The 19,359-nt window shown below is 34.2% G+C and overlaps 1 long non-coding RNA gene across 1 annotated transcript in view; it reads right to left on the minus strand.

Annotated features, from left to right (window-relative positions):
* Positions 1–891: 891 nt before the first annotated feature.
* The window catches only part of LOC309798621, a 48,272-nt gene continuing 29,804 nt past the window's right edge, over positions 892–19,359 (minus strand). Inside the window, exons 3-5 of the long non-coding RNA XR_014293217.1 lie at positions 16,940–17,048; positions 3,155–3,249; positions 892–1,016 (exon numbers count right to left, since the gene is read on the minus strand). This is a non-coding gene — a long non-coding RNA (uncharacterized lncRNA). The remainder of the gene's footprint in view (positions 1,017–3,154; positions 3,250–16,939; positions 17,049–19,359) is intronic.

Here is a 19,359-nt window from a genome sequence, read left to right on the forward strand (position 1 = left end):
GAAGTCAGCTGCCGAAACTACTAGAAGCTGCTAATTTAGTTCTGAAGTCTTAAAACTTAAAAGGCATGAAAAGTGCTATATATATGAGATAATTCATCTGTTGCTATATCTTTTAACCTATCACTAAATGGCATTTTCATTTCGCATGCTTTCAACTATTCCTTATATTAAAAGGACTCTGATTTCTATATTCTCTTTTGATTTCCTAAGCCAAAAATGTGCTAGACAACTAAACATCTCAACAGGCACCTTAAATTCAATAAACATAAAAGTGAAAAATCATGACCCCTAATGAACTTCATTATGATCCAGCCCTTCTGTTTGTTTTTTTTTTTTTTTTTTTTTCTGTACGCGGGCCTCTCACTGTCATGGCCTCTCCCGTTGCGGAGCACAGGCTCAGCGGCCATGGCTCACGGGCCCAGCCGCTCTGCGGCATGTGGGATCTTTCTGGACCAGGGAACGAACCCAGGAACGAACCCAGGCATGAACCCGGGCATGAACCCGCGTCCCCTGCATCGGCAGACGGACTCTCAACCACTGCGCCACCAGGGAAGCCCCCAGCCCTTCTGGGTTTTTTTGTGTGTGTGTGTGTGGTTTTTTTTTTTTTTGAGAATAAAAGAAAAAAAAAAAGAATCAATGTCTAGTAACCTACCTACAGTAAAAATCTGGAAGTCCTACTCCATTAAACTCCTTTCAACGTTGTTGTACCCAGGCCACTTTGTAAAAACAGGAAGAAGCTCCACCCAAAACTTGGTTTGAATGTGGTGACAGATGATGACACACATAAGCCAACAAGGTATGAAAAGATTTATGACTTACATAACTGAGCTCTCCAGGACGAGCAGAGCTGTCACGAGCAAATCCAAAACGGCATGAGAGAAGGAAAGCAGACTGGGTTGAGGCTTTTATTGTAGTCAGGGGGCGGGCCTGGGTGAGGATTCCCAGCAGAAGGCAGGCGATTGGGCGGTTTGAATCGCCTACACGTGCTAAAGGGGAAACACCTGGGCTTCCTTATCCTAATGCCCAGGTGAGAGGCACAGAAAGAGGCAGTGTGAGGCTTAAAAGCTATTTGCAGTCAAGTATCAAAATAGAGTTTAACTCTTTATTACAAACCTCATCCACACAATCACCAACATGTTCTTCCAATGTTACTACACAAATTTTTCTTAAAGTTTTCTTTCCTCTCTTACTATCTTATTTTAGTTTTAAGTTATCCTCTTTTCTGAATATATGTGATATATTTCCGACTCATCAGATTACTGTAATTTTGTATTCAAATTCTATCCTTCACACATAGAGTTTCTAGAACACAGCAAGAATTATACCTTTTTCCCCAAAGCATTACCTCCTCCAAAAACCTTTTGTCCTTAAATAAAACTAAAGGACATCTTTACCATTGCACATGCAATTTGACTGATCTATTTGTTTATTTTCTCCTAGCTTTTAACTATCATCCATCAATCTACCTCCTTCAATAAGTTCTTTAAATGGGAGCCATGTCTACTAGTTACTGTATCATGTTAATCACCTCTGTGTCTGGCAGAGGGAATGACAATAACAACTGCTGAACATGTGAACATTTGGGGCTCAGGACCACAAAGACCCCAATCATCATCGAAGGCTCCCTATCCATGGAATTACATTTCTTTGATACAATCTGTGATTTAGAATTACATTAAATAATTAGAATTATTTTAATTAAGAATGAGATCAAAGCTCAAATAATTCAAAACACATTTTCAGTCTTTATGTAATTTAGAAAATATATTTTCTAGCTAATGATGAGCAGGTGATAAATTAAGTTACACTTCTTCAATTTCTCCTTAATGTGTTTGGTGGCTTTTCCCACTGCACACTCTTAGGAAAGGGCTTCACTTCAAGATCACAAAGGCACTGCCTACTTTGAATAAAACTGCATTTGCATAAAAACTCATTAATGACCAAAATACCATATTCTAAAATTTCAGCAAATAATAGCATGTGAATAAAATTTTTTTAAGTTTTCAACATAACATTTGGATATGGAAATATTAGACAGAATACTTATGTATATTCAGTTTTTCTCAACATATAATGCATCTGAACCTTTAACTTAGCTGCGTATACAATAATGGATTTCAAAAGTAACTAAACAGAAACTTGAATATAACTTCATTAATTATTTTCTATTATGTTAAAGGGGAGAGACTAAAGTATTGCAGAGTACATGGAGTGTTTTTCTTTTCAGTCTTTGTACATGAAATTCATAGTATTTAAGGTATTCTTAACTTATTTAAGAGAATTCATATCAATAATATTTGGGAGGTATTACCTACAGCAAAAAAATGCATCTTTAGCAAGATATAATTTTGCTCTACAGTTTGATCCAAGATATTCTCCAAAACTGACAAAGCTATACACAATAAAGATTAGGAATCAAATAGCTGTTTTCATTTGAGAGTAATCAGTATATAATGTAAAAGAGATAAGATCATCCGGGGATTTGATTTAAAAGTAAAATAATTGTAGGTCATTTTTATTTATATTTTACTAATAATAAACTATGAGTCATTATGCAATCAATTAAAAAATTAAAAATCTTCAAATTGTCTTTCTGTATTTACATGCAGCAGTTTTACACGATGAGAAATACAGTGTAATTTAAACACAGCACAATGGTCTTCATATGGGTACACAGAGAGTGTTTCATAAATTTGGAAAGTCAATTTAAATCTTCATGTTTATAGTTGTACAAATGTTTCTGTGTGCCTATCTCTCCTTACTTAAGCTGATTTTCAGAGTTCTAAAATAATGTAACAAAAATAAATAGCATACTTGGCTTTCCAAAAAAATCTGAATTGCCGTATATATGAATTTTAATTGATAAAAAATGATTTAAGTAATTATTATTAAGTTATGTTGATATCTTGATTTCATAGTTAAGCTGATTAGATGAGTAACATGCTTTAATAGAAGATAGTTTCTTCAAAGGCATTTTAAAAAATGGTGTCAATTTGTAATTGTGAATCCACATAGAGAAAAATGTTAATGACTGTATGCTTTGATACTGCCTTCATTTTTCATAATTCAGAGAGAAGTATATAACATACTTCTTTTATCTGAGGCATAAACTAAAATAAAATTTGAAATTTTGAGGTAATAGATACCCACCTACCTTAACATCATGGGTGATCATCATTGCTTCCTTCTTCCCTTCAATCACCAATATCCATAACCATGCACTTATCTAAAGATGATGCCATCTTCTTCCTGAGAGGGAGGAGATGGTACATATGGAGATGCACTTTTCCAACAAAAAATCAAGTTGCTGCTAAAAAAGTTGACCAAATGCAGGCAGGCATTGCAACATATCCCTCTGAGCTAATGGAGACTGTGGAAATGCTCGTCACATATAGGCCCGTCATGGGTCACTGTTACAGACCTTCAGCCATAGAGTAGTTGGGTACAGTGTAATACCCAACGTATAGATTAATAACTTAATTTAGGGTTATAATTTTTGAGTGAATTTTTTAAGCAGTAAGACTCAGCTTCTATGATTATATTTCATTCAAACCCAGGCAGACTGTTTGTATCCTAGCAAGAAATATTTATTCTTTACCATTCCTACTAAGTCCATTAAAACTTTCAAAAAGGCCTCAAGAAATTATATTCCTTGGAAAGTCTAGGTCTGAGATAAATGCAGGTGTAACTTCTGATAATACATATTTACAGTTAGTGGTCTGTTTTGTCCTGAAGAAAAATGCTCTGTCACTGAATTTTATTCATGGTTCTTGCACATCCACATGTGTTGATGGGCATCCACACGGCCCTAGCATTTATAGAGAGCTGATATGGATTCCTCTCACCTTCATAATAGGGGATTTTTTTCAGTTGAAGTATAGTTGACTTATTAGTTTCAGCTGTCCAACATAGTGATTTCACATTCATGTGTTACACATTGTTCACCATAAGTCTAGTAATGATGTCACTATACAAGTTATTAAATATTAACTATATTCTGTATGCTGTACATTACACCACCTGACTTATTTATTTTATAACTGGTAGTTTTTAGCTCTTAATCCCCTTCACCTATTTGCCCAATCCACACAACCTCTCCTTTGCTGTCTCTTTTTCTTGTCTGATTGTTGTGGCCAGGACTTCTAACACTACATTGAATAAAAGAGGCAATAGTGGGTATCCTTGTGTTACTCTTGATCTTAGAGGAAAAGTTTTTAGCTTTTCACCATTGATTATTATGTTAGCTGTGGGCTTGATTTATATACATATATATATATATATATATGTGTGTGTGTGTGTGTGTGTCTGTGTCTGTGTGTGTGTGTATGGACTTTATTTTGTTGAGGTATGTTCCCTCTATATCCACTTTGTTGAGAGTTTTATCATAAGAAAATATTAAATTTCATCAAATGTTTCTGCCACATCTATTGAAATGATGATGATTTTTGTGTATTTTTTTAAATTAGTGTGTCACACTGTTTGATTTGTGGATATTGAACCGTCCTTGAATCCCTGGAATAAATCCCTCTTGATCACAGCATATGGTCCTTTGAATGTGTCGTTGAATTTGGTTTTCTAATGTTTTGTTGATAATTTTTGCATTTATGTTCATCAGGGTTATTGGCCTGTAATTTTATTTTTTCACAGAGTTTTTATCTGGTTTTGATATCAGGGTAATGCTGGCTTCCTGGAATAAATGTGGAAGTTCTTTTTCTTCTTCAATTTTCAGAATAGTTTAAGAAGGATGGGTTTTAATTCTTTAAATATTTGCTAGAACTTCCCTATAAAGCTGTCTTGTCCTGGGCTTTTGTCTGTTGGGAGAATTTTGATTACTGATTCAATTTCATTACTAATGATCAGTCTGGTCAGATTTGCTATCTCTTCCTGATTCAGTGTTGGAAAATTATGTTTCCAGGAATTTATCTATTTCCTCTAGGTTGTGCAATTTGTTTGCATATAATAGTTTGTAGTAATCTCATATGATCCTTTGTATTTCTGTGGTGTCAGTTGTAACTTTTCCTCTTTCATTTCTGTTTTTATTGAGTTGGGTACTCTCTCTTTTTCTTCATGAGTCTGGCTAAGGTTTATCAATTTTGTTTATCTTTTCAAAGAACCAGCTCCCAGTTTCATTGATATTTTCTATTGCTTTTTTAGTCTGTATTTCATTTACTTCCACTATGATCTTTGTTATTTCCTTGCTTCTACTAACCATGAGCTTTGTTTTCTTTTCTAGTTCCTTTATGTGTAAGATGAGAGTTTTGAGATTTTTGTTTGTTTGCTGAGGTAGGCTTCAATAGCTATCAACTTCTCTTTTAGATGCAGAAAATATAACCCTGTCCCATGTTCAGCATTAAACTTGAGACTTGAATTATTAAGCCATATCAAAGTTGAAACAGAAACTATGGTTTCTTATTCTGATTAGGTATCGTATGTGAATATGGTAATGTTGTATTTAGAATACACTTTCTTGTCTTTTCAGATGTTCTAGTTTACTAACTGTAGATGGTTAGAGTAAATGTCCTACTCTGAAAATTTACCACTTGCATCTTGAGTTTGGAAGGGATACAGTAAATTTTAAAACTCCTAAAATTTTTTCTCATAGATGCATGAGAATGTTTTAATAGTATTTCATAATATTTATCATTTCAACTTTTAATTTAGTAAAAACAACTACATAACTTACATTTTATTTGAATGCAGAATGTCATGTTTTAGGAAAGCAAACAGTTCACTACTGAGAATATCTGGTGATGTTATTAAATTTCTTTCATTTGTCATTTAATTTACCACTAGATGGATAGAGTCGGGAGTAATATTATAGGTATTAAAACTCCAAAATTCTAGGAGAAATAGAGGTTACACTGCAAACAAAATTGTCACTGGTATTGGCCTCACAGTCATGCTGAGAGTTTTAAAATACATCAGCATCAGTGTATCACTAAAGGAACATGAGATAAATTTGATTCTTTGCTTTGAAAGATTTATTCCTCTAATCCTGAAACTACTTTCCATTTTTAAAAAAAAAAATTGTTAATATTTTTAGCTTCTACAGCTATATTGGGTGATTATCCAGGGTTAACTGGGTTATGAGTGACTGATTATTTTGGTCTCTCCATTAGGCAACCTAAAAGGTATACAATCAATTTCTGACTTTGAATCACGCATGAAAAAGACTAATACTAGCTAAGAAGTACTTAATGCAGAAGACAGAAGTGGAGATTCAATAGTCCCTTACAATTCCAGTCCAAGTGTCTACTGAATTAGAGAAAAATCTTCAAAACAGAACACATAAATGTATCAAATTTTTAATTTTCTATTGATTATATACAATTATGTTTATTCTTGAATATAAAGTCATTTAGTTGTAGACTATAAAGACTTTAAATATTCATGCTTTGAAAATAAATGTCATTTGTCTGGGATGTTTCAATTATTTTCTCAAAACTTCAGACCTTTTATATACAGGTATTTCAAGTAGGTCTCAAGCCATTTTATGAAAGCAAATATTCATGTTTGATTTAAAATGTATGAATATTTAAGTGCATAATATTATATTGAAACTGAAGTAATTTTAACAGATGTAAACTTGCTACCAATGGAATGTGAAAATCCCAACAGAAAATGTGATTGCAGCTTAAAATCTAGAAGTTTATTCAAATATTATAATTGGCATTTCATGGACTGAAGTAACATGATTATGTAGTGTGGCTTAAAGGTAGTCTATAATAAAATAAGGGTTAATATTCTTTTCATTTTCTTTCTGAAAATTTTAAAATCAATATTTCATTGGTATATCATGTATTACTAGAAGCAAACTAATTATTTCTTTAATATAGCAAAAATGCAGCTTTGACCAGCTTTATTATTCTTCCTTGAAATTAAAACTGTCTTCCTGTGATAAAACTATGTCAAGTTGTTATGAAGATATATTGTGTTTTAGAACCTAGCAAACTTAAGTAGAATTGAAGTTTTTTTATGCATGTGAAGGTGTGCATTTGGAAAAAAATGCTACATTTTGCAATAATAACTATCTTGTATTTCCTTTTATATGATATGCTTGAATGTAGAATTAGACAATGAAAGAGTTACAATATAACCTGTCCATTATTTTATAATGTATAATCTCAAATGTTTCCATAAAATAATAAAATTGACTAAATATAAATTATGTATCTATGTGTACTTTTGTGATCTGTATATACTAAGGATGAACTAGCATGTTATTGTCTTGAAGTGTTAACTAACAAAATGGATTTGTAAACTTATATAAATATTTTCTAGCTCGTGTTGGCAAATTTTACTTAAAAAACATGTTTTCCAAACTCAACTTAACTTTAGTAGCCACTGGCCAAAAAAAAAAAAAAAGTGGAGACCTCAACAAAATAAATAAGCCCCATGTGTCAAAAAATAACACAGAAGTTACCCTCCCCCCCCAAAAAAAAGAAGTTGGAAATACTAGATGACTTTTAAGAATGAAATAAAGGAAAGCTATGGTACCTATTGCCCACCAGCTTACTGAAGTATTATTTGATAAAGCACTGCTTTGGAAAAGTAAGACAGCAGAATTTATCCTACAGTATACTAAGGACTGATATGAGTTAATTCTAGTCAGATTGAATCAATATTCTTACGTCAGACTAAATTAGACCCTGCTGTAAGAAATACCCAGGGTAAAACTAAGGGTTACATACAAAACCAACACCCCAAAACTACAAAACATTTTTGAGAACAGTTAACAGAAAACTAAATAAGTGGAGGGATATTCCTTGTTTGGAACATTTCACATTTTAAAGATGTCAATCCTGTTAACGCATTCCCTGCCAAAATACCAAGAGTGCGCACTCGCTCTCTGATTAAAATAGGAAAGTCAATCTTGAAAGAGCATAAAGATGCATGATTTCATCTACCAGTTATGAAGAGTTACTAAAAGAAAAACCCTCAAAAAATCTACAGAAACCAAGAGAGGGTGGTATAGATGCTAGGGCAGCAGACTGGAACAAAATAGAAAGTCTCAAAACCAACCTACATGTACAGTTAACTGATAACATTTCAGTGTAGCGAGGAGAAGATGGTCTCTACAATAAATTCTGTTGGGTCAACTAATTGTGAATATGGAAAAATTAAATATTATTTTACCTGACACACAAATATTAATTCTTAATGAACTGTATATTAAACTATGAAAGTTAACAAATTACTTAAAAATAATAAAATATTTCTATTAACTTGTAAGCAAAGATTTTTTAAACAGGACACAAAAGTGCTAATCATAAAGAAAATATATTGATAAATTTGACAAGATTACAAGTTTTTTATTCAAAAAGAAACTATAAGAGAATGAAAAGGCAAACCACAGAGTGAGAGACAATATTATAATATATATATATCAAAAAAAGGCCTGTATACTTTTAAAATTAAAAGTAAGAAAATAAGTAAGGGGCTTCCCTGGTGGTGAAGTGGTTGAGAGTCCACCTGCCAATGCAAGGGACACGGGTTCGAGCCCTGGTCTGGGAGGATCCCACATGCCGCGGAGCAACTGGGCCCGTGAGCCACAACTACTGAGCCTGCGCGTCTGGAGCCTGTGCTCCGCAACAAGAGAGGCTGCAATAGTGAGAGGCCCACGTACCGCGATGAAGAGTGGTCCCCGCTTGCTACAACTAGAGAAAGCCCTCACACAGAAATGAAGACTCAACACAGCAAAAATAAATAAATTAACTAATAAACTCCTCCCCCCAACATCTTCTTAAAAAAAAAAAAAGAAAGAAAGTAAGAATTGGGTAGGCTCTACCTGATGAAGTATCCCCAAATAGCAGGTAAATATGTAAAGATGTGTTTAAATTCACTAATAATTATGGAAATATAAATTAAAACCTCAATTCAGCATAACTACAGCCCATTAGAGTGGTTAAAGTGAGAAATACAGACAATACTACACGTTGACGAGAATATGGTAAAAATAGAATTCTTATACACAGCTGATGGAAGGGTAACTTGACATATATCCTTTACAAAACCATTTAGCAATAATTAACCCAGACCAAACATCTGCAAACAAAATGGTACAGTATCTCCACCTTAAGGTGAAAATACATTCATGAGCACACTAAAACACATGTTGAAGATATTCATAGTAGCACTAATCCTAATAGCCAAAAAATGTAGAAGTAAAATCACGTGTCCATTGATAAGTATTTAGATAAATGTGACTGAGATATATTCATACAACTTAATAATATACAGCAATTAAAATGAGCAAATTATATCCATACACAACAAAGTGGATAGGTATGAAAAACACAGCATTACAAGCAAGAAGCCAGTCATAAAAGAATATAGATTATATAATTCCTTTTATCAAAAATTAAATTACAAGGAAAATTATTAAGAATCAGGACAGTAGTTATACTGGAGCAAAGAGCAACCAGGAGAAACAAACGGGGCCTTTAAGGGTGTGCTTATGTTCTATCTCTTTATCTGTGTGCTGGTTTTATGGATTTATTCAGTATGTAAAAATTGAGATGTACAATTTTGGTTTTTAAAATTTTTTCCTGGTATACTATATACTAATAAAACTTTGCTTAAAAGATAATACAAATGTCTACTGGCTGTTATAAATATACAACTCCATTATTATACTCTATTCAGGGCTTTAAGTGAAACATGACAAGTATTAATAACAACAGTAAAAAGCTGTGTCAAGGCCTCTGAGTGCTGAGATGAAATCTTATAGCTTTGAGTAAAGATATTAAAAAGAAAACAATATTGTAAAAACATATTGTTTTCAAATCAAGAAGTGAAAAATAAAAGTAATAACAAAATAAGCCTGAAGAAAATAGAAAATAACAAGGAAATAGTTAACAGGGACATGAGTGCTTCCACTTTCTCTGTGTATGTGGTGTTTTTTTTTTTAACATTTATTTTTTCCTTCCAGTTTTCTTGAGATATGATTGACATACAGCACTGTATAAGTTTAAGGTGTACAGCATAATGGTTTGACTTACATCACGGAATGATTACCACAATGAAAAATAGGTCAGTGAATATTCATCATCTCATGTGAATGCAAAATTAAGGAAAAACTCTTCCTTGTGATGAGAACTCTTAGGATTTACTCTCTTAACAATGTGCATAGATAATGTAGAGCAGTGTTAGTTATCTTTATCAGGTTGTACATTGCATCCCTCGTACTTATTTGCCTTATAACTGTAAGTTTGTGCCTTTTGACCGCCTTCATCTTATTCTCTCTCCCTCCACCCCCTGCCTCTGGTAGCCACAAATCTGCTCACTATGAATCTGTTTGTTTTTGATGTATACTTGACCTAAAACACTATGTTAGTCCCTGGTTCACAACAAAGTGATTTAATATTTTTATATATTATAAAATGATCAACAAGATAAGTCTAGTTACCATCTGTCACCATACAAAGATATTACATTATTTTTGATTATATTCCCCACACTGTACATTTCACACCCATGACTCATTTATTTTGTAACTAGAAGTTTGTACTTCTTAATCTCTGTCACCTATTTCTTTGTTTATGTTTTTTTTTAATAATTAAAATACATGAAATAAATATGATGTAGTATTGAAACTGGCTATATCTAAGGAATGGATTTATAGATGCCCTTTTTAATTTTTTTCTTTTTCTAATGTTCATTTTTATTTTTTTAATATCGTTTTTTGTTTGTTTGTTTTTTGGTTTTTTTGGCCATGTGGCGCGGCATGCAGGATCTTAGTTCCGACCAGGGATCAAACCCACGCCCCCTACGGTGGAAGCGCAGAGTCCTAACCACTGTACCACCATAGAATTCCGTTAATATTTTTCCTTGTGTGTCTTTGAAATGTTTTATAATAAATTATTAGATGAATAAAAATGTAGATTTGGCTTAGCTCTCTATCATAAATCATAAACATTTCTACTGAATTTTTCTGTCATTCAATCAAACGACGTAAGGACTTTTTCTCCACTAAAATGTTTTAAATACAGAAAATTTTTACCCTTCAGAATTACACACCTTTAAGTTTATATAGACATCATAGAATGGCAAATATTTTTAAATGGTCACAGGAGTCAGGGAAACATAGTTACTATGGGGATAGTGCCAGCTCATAAATTGTACTTATTGTTCAAATGTCTCTGAAGTCACGATTAACTGCATGCATTTTTCACCTAGAGCTAAAACTTTGCTCCCTACACCAAGATCAAAACGTTAATGTGCTTTCTATCTTATGTAACAGTAGTTCTGTCTGTTTTCTCCTGAAAGCAGCTTATACTGCTTAGAATTAAAGGTGCCTTGGAACTTTTCAAAACATAAATTAAAACCTGAAGCTATACTTATGTTCCAACGATAACTTTGAATAAAATGTCTCTTTAACCTGAATAACTTTGATGTAAATTTCCCCATTTTCATTATTTTTCTGCACTTCAGGCTCAACTTTGAAAATAAATTTTTGTTCTAGCATGCGCATTCAATCTAGTCCAGATGGAAATTGACACACACACATATAATACAAATGAATGCTTCATGTGTGCATGTGCATCTATATCTATCTATCTTCCCACCTACCTACCTATTTGCATGTCATACTTCTAAAATTAGTATTGTTTCAATTTGTTTGGTCCTATCTACTTTGAAATATCTAATAAAATTAAAAGAATGTGAGATTTTAAAATGTACTAAGAGATGCATTTTCTAAAATTTTAAGATAATTTATAAATATTTCTTATGCTTTCTATATTTTCTATCTACATTATATACTTTGTTCAGAATTCCACCATATGTGGTAAAAAATGGCAATAGTCATCTTCCTATTTCTAAAATTAACCTATCAAATCCATTATCTACCTATCTATAACAAGTATCTTTTAAAGAATAATTTAATTATTTAATAAATACATTGTCCCAATAGATAAAGTCCGAAGTCTCTTCCATAACACACAAAATCTGCCACTCATTTACACCCTCAACTAACCTGTTCCCTTCTTGCTTAATCATCATCAACAATAAAGAAAAAGTGCCTTCTCATTTACACAATCTAATTTCACTCTTCTGTGTCTTTCTTTATGCTTCCTACATGAATGACCATATTCCTTTTTACCATAGTTTTTATTTTTCATTTTATTCTTAAGTTCTCACCTGTTTCTAAAAAGCCTAGCCATATCCAATCCGTGTATTTTTTTCCAAATACATCCTTCACTCAGCTCAGATTGACTCTCATCTGTTCTCTGTAATACCCTACATTTCTATATACTTATCACTATCTCCGAAGGGTAGATAATTTATATATATTCCAGTTATTAAATATACAAATAGAAATATACAAATATATTCACATACATATGTACATATATACAATATTATAAACATATATGCACATATGTATGTATATATATAACTGCACATAAATGTATACACATATCTACATGAATATATAATTTAAAATGTTTCAATATTAATGTGTGGTGGTTTTATTACCTATTTAAATGCCACTGAGGAAACTGAGCTCATTAATTTGTCTCTGTTTAGCTATATAATAGAGAGCATAGATTTGAACCCAAGAATAACTGAGCTAAATAAGCTAGTGCTTATTTCACAATGCTACATGCTTCTAATTGATGTATCAGAACTAAATGAAGTGAATCATCAAAAGATAAATGGCTCAGTATCATATTTTAAACAAGAAACTTGTTTTTCAACTTTTTTTCCTCTGAAAGTATTTTAATACCCAAAATACATAATTATTATACATTCCAAAAATTATTAAATATGTCATTATGCTTAATTTAAATTATTTAAACTGATATATAATTATGGAATTGGCAGATAATATCCATAATCTTAATGAAAGCTAATACATAGTTACTAAAGAGTTCAAATATATTATTAAAATTGAATATAATTAGAAATAAAGAAGCTGATTTCTAAATATGAAAGATATTTTTTTACTTCAAAAATTTTCTATGTAAAATGTATAGATCCATGAATGAAGCAATTAATTCATATATCCAAAATTATACCAGAGTACTGTAAAAACATTTACTATTTGTAAAAGGAACTAAATTAACTTTTCTTTATATTGACATCCATTACATCATCAGGTTTTCTTCCATATGCATAAAACATAATTTGGTGTCATAAATCTAGACGCAGCCAAAAATACAAGCGCACATATAACATCCTACTTATGCAAATAGTGCATCTGTTGCTGTATAAGGATGTCAAATACTTTCTCCAACTAGACTCAGAAATCCATAATAAATGAAAGATAAAATCAAAGATAAAACCAAATTCTATTAGAAATATTTTAAATGGTAATACATTCATACAATATCATTATGTGCATGGAGTCACTTTAAATTTAATAGGATATTTGGACATTAAATCATACTTTCATAATCCAATACCCATTGTTCCCAACAAAGAAAAGTTTCCTTCACATTTTAATCAGCATAATTATTACTTCTCAAATTATTTTACATTATCATATTAACAATTTCTTTTCTGGTTAATATTAAAATCTTCCCAATAGTCATCTATAACAGGAGGTTAAAGCAAGGGTAAAGTAACATGACATTTTTCTTAAATTTAAATATTATATAGAATCATTTTCTCTGTATAAGGAAATATTGCTTGTATACTCATGCTTTTATTTGCATTAATAATATGTATGACTTAAACATAAATAATGATTTATAGTTTTAGAAACATGTTTACATAACTTTTTTTTTTTTTTTTTGGCTGCTCCACAGGGCATGCAGTATCTTAGTTCCCTGACCAGGGATCAAACCCGCGTCCGCTGCAGTGGAAGCATGGAATCTTAACCACTGGACTGTCAGGGAATATATTAAAAAGTCTGGCTCCAGGCCCAGATCCTATGTGTGAACTTTCAGTTCTGACTGTAGGCCATCACAAGGCTTCACCTGACCAGTCTCAAAGGGGAAAGTAGCCCTCTGTGCACCAGACTGAGTGCACATCTAAGGCATTACAGTTTTCTGGAGAGAGATGTAAACCCAGATCCACTGGCCTCGTCTAAGTCCCTCCCTGTCCAGCCATGCTCTGAAGCCTGTTTCTTTTCTTAGCCCAGGTGCCTTCATTTAGAGGCCTCCTGGTGGAGGGGATGGAAGTTTAGGCTGAAGCACTGTTCAGGAGCTCCTGCTTAGACATCCTTTTGAGGTAGGGGAGCATTGACTAAGATACTTCTCCACTCTAACTCAGTACTTTTCTACTCCTAGCCCTTCCCTCTCTCCCACCCCCAAGCTCCCTGGGTCCACAAAATGTCAGGAGTCTGCGGAGCACAGGCTCCAGATGCACAGGCTCAGCGGCCATGGTTCACGGGCTCATATGGGATCTTCCCGGACCGGGGCACGAACCCGTGTCCCCGGCATCGGCAGGCGGACTCTCAACCACTGCACCATCAGGGAAGCCCAGGAGTCTTTTATTCAAGTCTTCTCAGCAGTGAGAGTATTACCCCCACTTGTGCTATGTGTCATCAGACTGACACTTCCCAATACCAGTCCAGGGGAAAAACAGAACATTCCTGCCTCTCTTTTTGGCTTCCTGCCTACTCTGTTTCAGTAAAGGAATAAAGGCTTGATTCTCATTTTCAGTTTGGCTCCTTGTCCTAACTGACCACTTCTACACCCAGCAGTTCAAAACTTAATCTTATGTTTCTCACAATCACTCTGTGAAGACAGTTGATCAACTATTAATCCCAATATATCAAAGAGAAAATCTGAAACTCATGTAGAAAATTACGTGCTTTAAATATAAGACATGTTTTGGGGGCTTCCCTGGTGGCGCAGTGGTTGAGAGTCCACCTGCCGATGCAGGGGACACAGGTTCGTGCCCTGGTCCGGGAGGATCCCACATGCCCCGGAGTGGCTGGGCCCGTGACCCATGGCCGCTGAGCCTGCACATCCGGAGCCTGTGATCCACAATGGGAGAGGCCACGACAGTGAGAGACCCGTGTACCGTACCGCAAAAAATAAATAAATAAATACATGTTTTACTGAATTGTGCCAATGACATTTAAGATTTGCTAAATGTGCATTGCTACTAGGTTTGTACTTCACTAAATACTTTTGAATTTATTATCTTCATATTTAATAAGAACTGAGTGATGTTAGGTATTACATTACTCACAGGAGAAATAAAATCTAATACTTATGTTGCCCATGGATAGAGTTCAATACAAAAGTAATGATCTCCAGAATATACAATTTATGAAACAATTACTGATACCGACCTCTCTTTATGAAATGATTTGTATTTTATTCTAAAGATGTTTCTGAGCCTATCTATTGCAATTGTTGTTTCTCCTAAGGGTATGATGCACTTGCATCAATATCAGTGACCAGAGATTCACTATAAATAATCTGTAATGATGAGGCAGGGGAAAAGGATGTAATTAGAAGGATTCATGACAAGGGGTTCTCTTCCACCTCCCACAAGGGTGTCCTGACACGTATTGTCACCAGTGTTTTAGAACACTGATAAAACAAATGAAAACAAAATCAACAACAACAAAAATAAGTGAAAGCCAAGCACTCTGCACCCCTTCTCAAAAGTATATTTTTTAAATGTTTATTTTGTATAGTAATATAATAGTAATATATTTCTTGTTTCCAAACTTAAAATTCTCAAAACAATACACTGTAAAAGTTTAGTTTCCATCCTTGGGCCCCAAATAAGTAGTCCTGAATCTAAACGCAGGTAAAAAAAAAAAAAAAAATAGCGTCTTGAAGAAAATTCTGAAAATACTGTATGCATATTCAAAACAACACATATGTTCTGTTTTTCTGCTTTTTTTACACTAATGGCATTACCGTATTAACAATATTTAGTAATTTACTTTCTTATATTTATATCTATTTCATATATTTATGTCTGTATTCTTAGTGGTCAATTCATACCAGTGCATATACCCATTCCTCATTCACATTTCAGTTACACAGAAACTTGACTGACATTACTTATTTACCCAGCAATAAATGGATGAGCATCTTGTTTCAACGTTATTTTGCCATCAGATATAATGGTGCTGTCAGCAATAGTGCAATAAATAACCCTGCATATATTATTTTTTGTATGTACAAATATATCTGTAGAATCAACTACTTGAATGAAAATTACCAGGGAAAATGATTGTAGAATGGCATCTTTGAAAAATATAGTTTTAAAGTGATTTATTTGCTATTAATTACTTAATGTCTGTGACCACCACTAGAATATTAGCTCTGTAACTGTCTTTGATAAAATTTAGTGCCACTCCAAAGTGTAATAACACTGTTTTGATCATGTCCTTGTTGCTGTTATTGAATGAATGAATTCTATGGACATTATGAAATGACAGGTTACTTATCTAATAGCTGCCTATATATCCTTAAGCTATATACTCTCTCTCTGGAACACTTGGCATCATTAACTATTTTTTTCCATTTTGAAACATTTTATACTACTATTGGCTTCTTTTGGCTTACCACTCTCTCCTAGCTTATACCTTTATACTATTGGCTTAACCTCTTATGCTACTGGCTTCTCTTTTTCATTTTTTTGCTGTTGTTCTCTGGGCCTTGTTCAAATACCTAAATGTATTTGCTGGAGTGCCTCATGGACTCATCTATACTTATCTAAATAATCTCATCTGGTCCCTTGTTTTTACTTACCATGCTGTGCCTTCCCACAGACATACCTTCAGCACTGATCTTTAGATATTCATGTTAAACTGCCTTCCTGGATGCTTGAAAACATCCCAGTTTTAAGTGCATCACACTACCACTACCCACTCTGTTGCAGATGCTGGAATGCATTACTAATATGCATGTCTAGGCCAAAATTCTCTCTTAGCTACATTATTCACTAGGCTCCTAACTTTTCTTGAATCTTTTCCCCCTAAAAATCCATTCTTCCCACAGCAGACACAGTGATCACTTACCATGCTAACGCAGGTACTGCAACTTCTCTTCTTCAAGCCATGGAGTGACTGCACACTGTTCTTGCTTTCCTTTCTTATGTCATCCACTCTTCTTCCTGATCATCATTCTCTGTCAGGCACAATGGTCACCTTTACATTCTACTATTCATTTGTCAAATATTTATTGAACAACTATTATATGCCAGTCTTTACCTTCACTGACAGGAACACTGCTGATAAAAAATGGGAGGTAGTCAAAAGGTATAAACTTCTGGCTATAAATAAATAAGTCATGAGGATGTAATGTACAGCATGTGACTATAGTTAACAATAGCATATTGTGTATTTGAAAGTTGCTATGAGAGTAGATCTTAAAAGTTCTCATCACAATGAAGAAAACAATTGTAACTATGTATGGTAATGAATGTAGCTAGACTGTGCTGATCATTTCATAACTTATACAAATAATGAATCATTATGTTGTACACCTGAGACTAATATAACATTATGTCAATTATATCTCAATTAGAAATTTTTTAAAATGGAAAAATCCCTGTTTTTATAACGCTTAATTATTTTCGGAGGAAAACAGGAAATAAAACACAAATAAATACATAATATGGCAGTGGTAGAAAGTACTAAGAATGAGGAAAAACTAAACAGGTTAAGGTTAAGGGTCATAAAGTGATGAGAGATGCAGTATTTACAATAGGGTTGCTAGTAAAAGTCATAGCTATAACTGAGGAACAGAACAGGAGGATGAAAGAGGAGCATTTACAAAGGACCTGAAGCAGGAACATTTTCTGTGCATTGAAAGAAGAATGTGACCAATGTGGCTGGACTGGTATAGGTGAGTGAGCAAGGAGAAGGAACTGAGGATAGTTTATCAGGAGGGTAAGATTATGTAGAGCCTTGTTTGATATGAAAGTTCTCTGGCTTTCATTGTGACAGTAGAACCACAGAGATATGACACGACCTAACTTCAGTTTTGGAAAGATCATGCTCAGGGTAATGTGGAAACACAGTGGGTGGATATGGAAACAAGGATAAAAAGAGGGAGACTTTTTGGAGGCCAATGCAAAAATCTAAGTAAACGTGATGGTGCCATGAACACAGGCTGAACAGTGGAGTTATTCAAAAGTTATCTGATTCAGAATGCATTTCAAACTAGATTTGCTAAAGAATTTCATGTGAAAGATGAAATAGAGGCATCCAGGATGGAACTGTGCATTTTTTGTTGTTGTTTGTTTTTAGCTTAAGCAATTAGAAGATGCAGCAAACTGACCAATTTTAGAAAAAGCAGCTATTGGGGGGTGGAGTCTTGCCCTGTTCACAGGTCAGTTATCTGAGGTGGATCCAGAAAAGGGGAAAAAGGGCCGGTGCCCTCCCTTCATCTCTGCCTGTGCTGGGCCTGCGGCAGGCTCTTGGTGCTTCAGCCAGGCGTCAGGGCTGTGCCTCTGAGGTGGGAGGGCCAAGTTCAGGACACTGGTCCACCAGAGACCTCCCAGCTCCATGTAATATCAAACGGTGAAAATCTCCCAGAGATCTCCATCTCAACACCAACACCCAGCTCCACTCAACGACCAGCAAGCTAAAGTGCTGGACACCCTATGCCAAACAACTAGCAAGACAGGAACACAACCCCACCCATTAGCAGAGAGGCTGCTTAAAATCATAATGAGGCCACAGATACCCCAAAACACACCACCAGACGTGGACCTGCCCATCAGAAAGACAAGATCCAGCCTCATCCACCAGAACACAGGCACTAGTCCCCTCCACCAAGAAGCCTACACAACCCACTGAACCAACCTTAGTCACTGGGGGCAGACACCAAAAACAACGGGAAGTACGAACCTGCAGCCTGCAAAAAGGAGACCCCAAACACAGTAAGATAAGCAAAATGAGAAGACAGAGAAACACACAGCAGATGAAGGAGCAAGATAAAAACCCACCAGACCTAACAAATGAAGAGGAAATAGACAGTCTACCTTAAAAAAATTCAGAATAATGATATTCAAGATGATCCAAAATCTTGGAAATAGAATGGAGAAAATACAGAAAAGGGGAAAAAGAAACAGCCAGTGAGGTTGGAGGATGGAGTTAGAAAATATTTTAAGGAGGGAATGATCAGCACTGTCAAGTGCTGCCAAAAGTTCAGGAAGATGAGGAAGAAAGCGTGAATATTGGATTAGGCAATGTAAAGGCTCTGATGACCTTGAGAACAGCCTTTTTTTGTGGAATTATGGGTATATTAGCCTGATTAAAGTGCATTCAATATGCAATTAGAGGAGTGCAAGTGAAGACAGGGAACACAGACAACTATTTCCAGGTTTTTAGTGTAAAAGAAAAAAAGAACCCATAGTTTCTACAGTGATGTGAGGTCAAGAAAATATTGTTTTAATTGAGATGGGGATAATATAGCATATGTGGATAACAAT

Source organism: Mesoplodon mirus, assembly GCF_964341445.2.
Source record: "Mesoplodon mirus genome assembly, chromosome: 2".
Taxonomy (NCBI): Eukaryota; Metazoa; Chordata; class Mammalia; order Artiodactyla; family Ziphiidae; genus Mesoplodon; species Mesoplodon mirus.